Raw genomic sequence first — 8,592 nt, 5'->3', positions numbered from 1 at the left:
TAACTGCTTCCTCCCACATCACAGCCGTCATCGCTCTCACTGCATTAAAAAAGGCTCCCCATTTAGCTGCGTTTTTCTGAGGGAGGATCTGCAGGCTTGTCTTGGGTGAGGATTTAGCTGAGACACCAGAATAGCAGGCTCTAGCAACTAAATGGCGTTGAAAATCTGCTGCAAGAGCTTAGTGTCACCAGTGTGTGGGAAAAGCTGTGGCTCTGGAATAATGGATGAAATAATCACAGTTGATGTAAGAGGAGCTTTACCTCCCCCATCTTCTCATGTCACAGTCACAAGCAGGGGACCAAACCCAGTCTGGTCTTCTTTGGTTAACTAGATGGTGTGTCCTGCTAAGTGCAAGAAGAGTCCCAGTACAGCAGAGGCACAAATAGGAATTAATTAACCAAAAAAGAAAGTTGGGCATCCAATACAGAACAGTGCAGGGAAGCCTGGGCCAGCTTGGTTCACCAGTGGTTGCTCCAGTGAGCTCAGTACTGCAGTAAAGAAGAAATAAGAGATACTAAAGACCCGTCATGTACTGAGGTCTCCAGGTCAGAAGTGGCAGATCCCCACTTTCTTGGTCAGTGATATATGAAGTCCCTCAGGTGAGGCACGTGCAACTCTGAAGTATCCGCCTTCCCATCACTCACACAACCCTTTTTATCTTTCATGTTGAGTGGCTTTCCTACACAAAAAGCCACCTGTGTTTCTTTTTTATTTTCCTCCACTTCTAGGTCTACTGAGCTCTGACACACTCAAGAAATTAAAGGTAGACCGGCAAAGGCTGAGATGAAATCAGGTGAGTGTCATGATGCTTCTGACACCTGGTTTGGGTGCATCTCCAGCAGAAGATGCAACTCCTGTTTGACAGTCACCAGGCTGGACCCTGGCAGGACCAGCCTTCTCCTTGCTGAGGACTCAGGAATGAGATTCGGCAGTGTCTGGCATTTATGAGGGTCTCTATCAATGTAGGAAGCTCCTATGTCCCTTTTGACCTCCAAATAAGAATTGCAGAAAATGATCTGCTTCCTGTCCTTTAGGAGACACAGGCAGGTGAGCTGGTGCTCCTGTGAGTATGGCACCAGAAGCTGAACAGTGCTTCTGCTGCTACCTTCTTCCTGCAGTTGCTGCATCTTTATGAACAAGTGGCTTTTTCATGTGATTTTTGCCAGTCGCAGAAAGATTATCCACATCTTCTCTGAACATGTGTGGGCCTGGGGTCTGAGTAAACCAAGCTGCTTCATCTCATGACCACCTGCAGCAATTCCTGTATAGTCACTGTGACTTTTGCGGGGCTATCCACCAACCGCACTGTTCACCCTATGAAGGCTGACATAGCTGCCCTGCCACCATAAACCACTAAGCTCAGTAAGCATCCTCAATGGCACATCTCCTATTAATAATGTGGAATATTATTTTATGGACTAGATTAACAGTCTTCCACCTTCCTTTTCCTAAAGTTATAGCTGACAAGTAGGTGAAAGATCACAAAACATCTCTCTTGAACTTTCCATCTGACCCTGCTGCTTGTCAGCAGCTGGTAGGGTTGGGAAAGTGAGGAGGCTCAGGGCCCCGGCCGGCGGCATGCACGTGGCTAGGGAAGCAGTGTCTCACATGCCTTCCTTCACCCTGCGGTATGCCACAAGCCAGACCATGTCAATGCTAGCTTGCGGCATGCCATGGCAGGTGCGGGAAATGCCATTCAGTCCGGCGGTGAGCATACCACATGCTGTACCCCTCACTGTCCACTTGCAGTAGTAGTTCCCCCTCTGCTGCAACCTTCTTCACATGGATCCCCAGGGACTTGTGAGTGGCATAAAAGCATATGTATTTATAAGAAGACTTGTTGATGAGGCACAACTCCATATCAGCTCTTTGCTGGGTTACATTTTCCAATCTGTATTCAACCTGATGCTCATTTAAATTCTGATTTTGGAAAGGAATTAAAACCTTATAGCAATATATTTAAAACGGACTGCAATAAATAGTGACCCTTGCTTTCTTTGTGATCCTGCTTGTAAGACCATACTAAGATTTAATTGGCATGGATAAAGTTTGGAGATGTAAATACTTTTGAAAAAGCCCAAAGCAATTGCTATAGAGGTTAATCAACAAAATTATACGAATAGGGGAAAACAAGTGTCAAACAGAAATTGGGACTTGGAACTACGCCAAATCTGGAAGCAGTAGCATGGGGGTCTCCCTGTGGGGGAATGAGGAAAAAGGGAGAAATTAAAAGGTGAAGAAAAGATTCAGTGAAACAAAACACCATGTCTTTTTTTTCTTTTACGTACTGCTTTTTCTTCCATTCCTTGAAACAGTCATTCAATAAACTTTGCTCTGCAGAAAATTCAGAGATCTTCGTTGTTAAAACATAACTTTTAACAGATGCCCTTTTTTCTGATATGTAGCTCTGCACTATCTATTTAAAAAGGGACTTCCCTAAGAAGCATCTTGTCAGATATACATAGAGTCAAGGGGACAGTTCACAGTGAATAACTAATTTAGCACATTTTGTCTCATTTTCTGCTCCCGAATTCCAGGAGGCAATTGTGATTCCTTTGAATATATTGCAGTTTACTCCCTAAAGGTTTTAAGGATATTATTTTTAGACTGAATTCATGACTGAATATGATACTTGCTATTTGATCTTTATTGGCCAGCTATTATTAGAGTCCAGCAACTATTCACAGTTGAACTAGACACAACTTATGTAAAAAATGCAGTCAAATTTCTGTTTGTAAATTATTCCCAATGAAGTCAGGTTTTTGTGGCTTTTTTTATATTCCACCTTCTATGAGCCATACATGCAAATAGACACAACAAGACAAGGGCTCCAAAGCAAGGTAAGTATGAGTATTTGATGTTCATTTCTTCTCATTTCAGCAGCGTGATACTGTGTTAGCTTCCTGATCAGCTGCTGAGCATCATATATAGTGATCTTACATTCAATAAATATCAGCTAATATTCATAAACATTCAATTAATAGTTCAGACAATAAACAGAAGGCCACTTTTGGTGCAAACACTCCTGCGAACATTTACTGACTGCTCTTCATTGACATAATACGAACATCCCCATGAATGTGATTCATTTATTTACAAATTTTCAACCATGCTTGTTAGAGTAAGGATGGATACAAAACCAGTGAATCATAAAGTTTTGAACACAATGCCACTGCAGTATGATATATAGCTGCAGTTGGTCATATAGCTAATAAATTGCTCCTGTTCCCTGGCTAGTCAGTAGTATCATTATCTGATTGGGGAAGCTGCAAAGGACCGCTTCTACCTGCAAAACCTACTAGGGTTTTCACCAATTCTGGTCCAGGGCCTTCTTAACCCCAGAAAAAGACTCATGGAGTCTTTAATTCCTGATCATAAACTGATTGGGCACTGAGCAGGGAGAAGATCCATGTCAGCTCTACCCATTGCCTTGTTGGGTGTGTGGTCTCATGTGAGGTTGGTGAAAGGTTTTTTCTCTTCCTCATTGTCAGGCTTTCTGTTGCTCACCTTAGCTCAGTATGTTTCAGAGATAAATATTTTTTCTGAAAAAGTTTTATTATGTTTCTGAGACTAAGCACATTTGGGAAAAAGTCTCTGGTGCTATCAGAGCAATGGCAAAGCTGACAGGAATAAATGTTTCAGCTGGACAGCACCCAGAGTGTCAAAGACAGTTTCCTGTTGAAAAGAATAAATGGATGCTGTAAAAAAGGCATAAAAGTATAAAGGGTCCAGGTCCATGTACTTTATACTAGATTGCAGCTCGCTTTGGGATGTAACTCAAAATGCTGCGTGTGATCTGTGATAGTGTTGGGATTTAACCCAAGCTGGCAACTGAGCACCACTAGCTACTTCTCCCTCCCAACTGACTGGGCAGGATGGGGGAGAATTGGAAAGCTACAAGTGAGAAAACATGTGGGTTAAGATAAAGACAGATTAATAGGTAAAGTAAAAGCTGTGCACGCAAGCAAAGCAGAACAAGGAATTCATTTGCCACTTCTCATCAGGAGGCAGCTGTTCAGCCATCCCCAGAAAGCACAGCTCCATTGCACATACCGGTTACTTGGGAAGACAAAATGCTGTCACTCCAAATGTCCCCTTGCCCATCTTCCCCCTGTTTTATATGTGGAGCATGATGCCATATGGTGTGGAATATCCCTTGAGTCAATTGTGTTCTGGCTGTGTCCCCTCGCAGCATCTTCTGCACCCCCAGACTGCTCGCTGGTGGGGTGGCATGAGAAACAGAAAGGCCTTGGCTGTGTGTAAGCACTGCTCAGCAATAACTAAAGCGTCTCTGAATTATCAACACTTGCCAGCACAAATCCAAAACATAATCCCATACCAGCTACTGTGAAAGAAAAATAACTCTTTCCCAGCCAAACCCAGCACAAAGAGACCCAGTGCTTTTGGCCTCATGTGGCACTGAAGCTGCAGCTGCTTTTGCTCTGACCATGCAGAGAGAAACCACTGCTGTGGGCTGTCCTTACCTGACATGTCACAGATAAACATTTCAGTGAGTCTCTCTGTGCAACTTGCCCATATATCCATGCTTGGGCCAGCTGACATCAATGCCCTGACACTGAAGAGAAATGGTTGGCTTATCTCGAGATGCAAAAGCAGAGGGAAATGCTTGCTGGTGCCTGGATTAGCAGGTAATTTCACCAAGTATCAGCATTTACAGAAGTTCTGATTTCAGAAGTATGTATCTGCCAAATCCCCATGGAAACCAGTCGCTGCCATTACTTGCAGTGGAGCAGTACCAGGGGTATGCTCACACTGTGTCTCCATCAGCAGCTGAGACATGGGATGGGTGGTGGCAGCTGGCTTATTCACCCACAGCTTCACCACCTCAGCCTTGCAGGCAGGTAAATAAATAGGAATGTGTGCAATTAAACATATATTGGTATTTTCCTATATCTTCTGTTTACAAAGAAACCCAGCAAGGTGCTGTCAGTGAAACCTCTAGCCAATGCTTCATTTATTAATGTAATTGTTAGCAAAAAAAAGTGGATTTTATATGAAATCAAAACAGCATTTCATGCTCAGTTCAGACTTTCATTTGTCTTTGTTTCTGTTGGGGTGTCCGTGCTTTATACAGGCAACAGCTGCAACACCTTTGTTAAGATACCTGACTTGGGCTCTCTTAATGCCATTATCACCACTGCAGACACGGCAGAGTTTGCTATCTCTTTTATAAGTTCAGTAATGTTTTTACATCTGTTGTACTTCTTTTCCCCTGGTAATTAGTGGGTGAAAATGAGAGAGCTTCGCCTCACTGTCCTCTGAAAAAGTCACAGATTTCATTGTAGCTCAGTTTTACTAACTGCATGACACCAGAAAATTTCTAATTAATACTGTTATTTCTGAAAGAGAAATGCTCTTAGTAGAACAAAAAAGCCCTGCCTGTTCAAAAATTACTCCAGAAAGTCAAGCAGAACGATAAGCTAAATGAAGTTTTGGTAGAAGCAGGTGCTTTGCCACAATGACAGAGCTTTTTAATTGCTTCTGTTGAAATAGTACTTCTGTTGAAGATTTAGGTCTGTTTAAGTGGCAGAAGTACAGCAATTTCTGAGGCCAAAGTGCACTTAGCAACAACAAGATATCTACTCCAGCCTAGTGCACATGGACAGAGCTGCAGTGAACATGGGGTTGAGCAGCAGACTCTTCAGCACAGAAACTGCAGAGAAAACTTTTTAATGAAAGAACAAAATAACATTATAGAATTATAAAATAGTTAGGGTGGAAAGGACCTTAAGATCATCCAGTTCCAACCTCCTTCACCACAATGAAGTTATTCTAACAGTCCAAGCCAGGCTGAAGTTTCAGCCCAGAAAACCCATGCAAAATTGATGTTAGGTGCTGGTGGGAGGGATCCTGAGTGGCCAGCTGTGATGCTCCAGCCCTTTGACATGTCCCTAATCTCCTGCTGGGATCACCAAGGGCCAGTGGACAGGAGCAAACAGATGTGTGTTTGTGGTATTGGCTGGTCTCCTGCTGCAATTGCACCCAAGGATTGTACCAAAAGGCTTGAATTCAGCAGAAGCATTGCCAAAATATGGACTAGTACTTCTGGCTGGTTTCTTTCAATTTTTGCTCCAGTCCCAGTGTCCCTTGTCTCCTGCTACCCTGGCTCCATAGCACAGAGCAAGGAGCCAAGGTTCTGGACTAAGATGGGGCCAGGTAGCCAGCTTTCGAGGTGTTGGCTGTCCCTTTGTTTTGTGAGTACACTGTTTGGCCCAAACTGTCCCAAGCCACTGCAATACGAAAATTATTCATTGAAAGTCTTTGCCTTGGGGAAACTGCAAGCTCTATTTCTTTAATGATTTTAATGGTCAGAATTGTGCCAGGTCAAGCCATTTAACTGTGTATTTAATTAGTCATCTGTATGCATGCAACTTAAAGGCGTTCAGCTGTGCTATTTTATAGGGATTAACTAAGTGGGCAGTAAATCATCTATGCCAGCAATAAAAGTATTTATAGCAGTACTTTTTTTTTTTTTTTTTGCTTTTAACTATTATTGCTGCATTGTTTGTACTGGTAGAGGCCTGCATAAGAATATCTCTGCTCCAAGTGGTGGGAGAAACACAGTTTGGGGTTTTGACTGACACTGACTAGAAACAACAGTGGGCAACACCGAAGGAGCTGAAATGTGAACTTCAGAGCCAGACAACTCAAAAAGTTATTGCCAGCTGCAGGCTTGCTGTGTTAAGGAAAATAAACACGCAAGAAACTTGGCCCTGTGGAAGCTCATGGTTTAAAGAGGAATAGGAGAAGAAATATGACCTGAACTGGTAGGTAGTAGCTCTCTGGCTTGAATAAGTCTTAGGAGTATTTGGCTGCTAACAGTTCACAAGTTTGCACTGGCAAAATACTGCCTGAAATAAGTGCAGTTAGCCTCCCAGTCTTGCTTGTTCTGCGAATGAACAAGCCATTTTATATGTGACAATGAAATGTTGCAGGGAATTATGGGGCCAGGATTCTGCATAGATAAAACAAGTGCTTTGAAGTGGGGAAGCTTTTCTGCACCTACATCACACGGGGAGCCCCTCCACAGACATAACGTGCTTGTTGTGAGTTTTGTGCAAATGTGTTCCATGATGCCTTTCACAATAAATCTTTTCGGGAGAGCACTGGCAGTTTATAATGAGCACTGACCTGTGAAACAGAGGAAAATAGATGTTAAAAACTTGGCTTGCTCTCTTGGAGGTCATGTGGCAGTGCCAGGTACCTTTTGAAGTGGGATGGGGAGTTGTCCGAGCGCGACACACCTGACGTGAGTGTGTAAGCCTCGGTACTACATGGCATGTTTAGCCCAGTAAATAACATCAGGAGACATCCATTCCCATAGTGTTATTCCAGCGTGACCCAGAAACTCTTGACATGTGTGATTTGCTGTTGGAGAGAACAGGCAATGGAGTCGGGTGCTGTTGAAACATTGCTGCTTGTCACAATCCTTTCACCCTCAGCTCCGGTGGAAGCAAACAGTAGGAGACAGCCTTTTTGGGGTTGTTTAGTCTGGATGGGGCTGTTTTGCCTGGAGAAGAGAAGGCTCAGGGGGACCTTACTGATCTCTACAACTACCTGAAAGGAGGTTGTAGTGAGGTGGAGGTCAGTCTCTTCTTCCAAGTAACAAGTGATAGGACAAGAGATAATGGCCTCAAGCTGTGCCAGGGGATTTTTAGTTTGGATATTAGGAAAAATTTCTTCCCTTTACTGGAAGTGTTCAAAAAACATGTAGATGAGGCCCTCAGTGACATGGTTTAGCGGTGGTCTTGGCAGACCTGGGGTAATGGCTGGGCTTGATGATCTTGAAGGTCTTTTCCAGCCTACTCGATTCTACAACTCTACAATGAAAATTTTCAAGGAACTATTGACCTCTAAATTTCTCCCTTGTCTTTCAGTCAAACCAAGTGCTTCCTTGCTGCCTTCTCTCTTGTCTTTCTTCTATTCTGGCTACAGGAATCCAGACAAACATATGCTACTGTCTGCAAGCATAGTATGTAGCCTAAGGCTATGTTGTTTAGCTTCTACTCAGACATTACTTCCCATGTGCCCTCCATGGGTGCTGTGCGTCCAGCAGGTGCCCATCAGGAGTGAGGGCTGTGGGCAGGGTACAAATCTGCACAGAGGTGCTGCAGAGCTCTTCTGGCTTCCTTAGCTGCTGAGAGCTTAAAATGACTGCCTCTTCAGCGGGAGGGACAGGGTTGTGGACTTGTGCTGCTGTGGGAAATTGCTATAGCCAGATGTTGTGCAAGTCTGATGAGAAGTTGAACCCAGCCGCTTTTTCTGCCCTTCAGTCACAAACTCTCGAAAATAGTCATCAGGTAGGATGAAACACTTAACAAAATTCAAGTGATGTTTGGCAAATACTTCTATCCAAACAACTAATTCTGAGTAGGGAGAAAGGACCGTTGAAAGCATGATATATTTGTTTTTCTTTCAATAAAAAAAAAAGTAAAACAGGCCTTCAGCAGTAGCTTTTCCCATTTTGAAGCAAAACCACATTTGGTTGAACAAAGCATTTTCTTTGTCCTGAAATAAATGAAACAATTCATTGTAGGTAGAGCATGAATAGCTGCTAGTCAGCCCCAGACT

Source organism: Pezoporus occidentalis, unplaced genomic scaffold (genome assembly GCF_034315485.1).
Source record: "Pezoporus occidentalis ecotype Australia unplaced genomic scaffold, CSIRO_AGI_Poc_V1 ctg16, whole genome shotgun sequence".
In the NCBI taxonomy this organism is placed as follows: domain Eukaryota; kingdom Metazoa; phylum Chordata; class Aves; order Psittaciformes; family Psittacidae; genus Pezoporus; species Pezoporus occidentalis.
The sequence above is the reverse complement of the archived record's forward strand: the minus strand, read 5'-3'. Positions refer to the sequence as shown.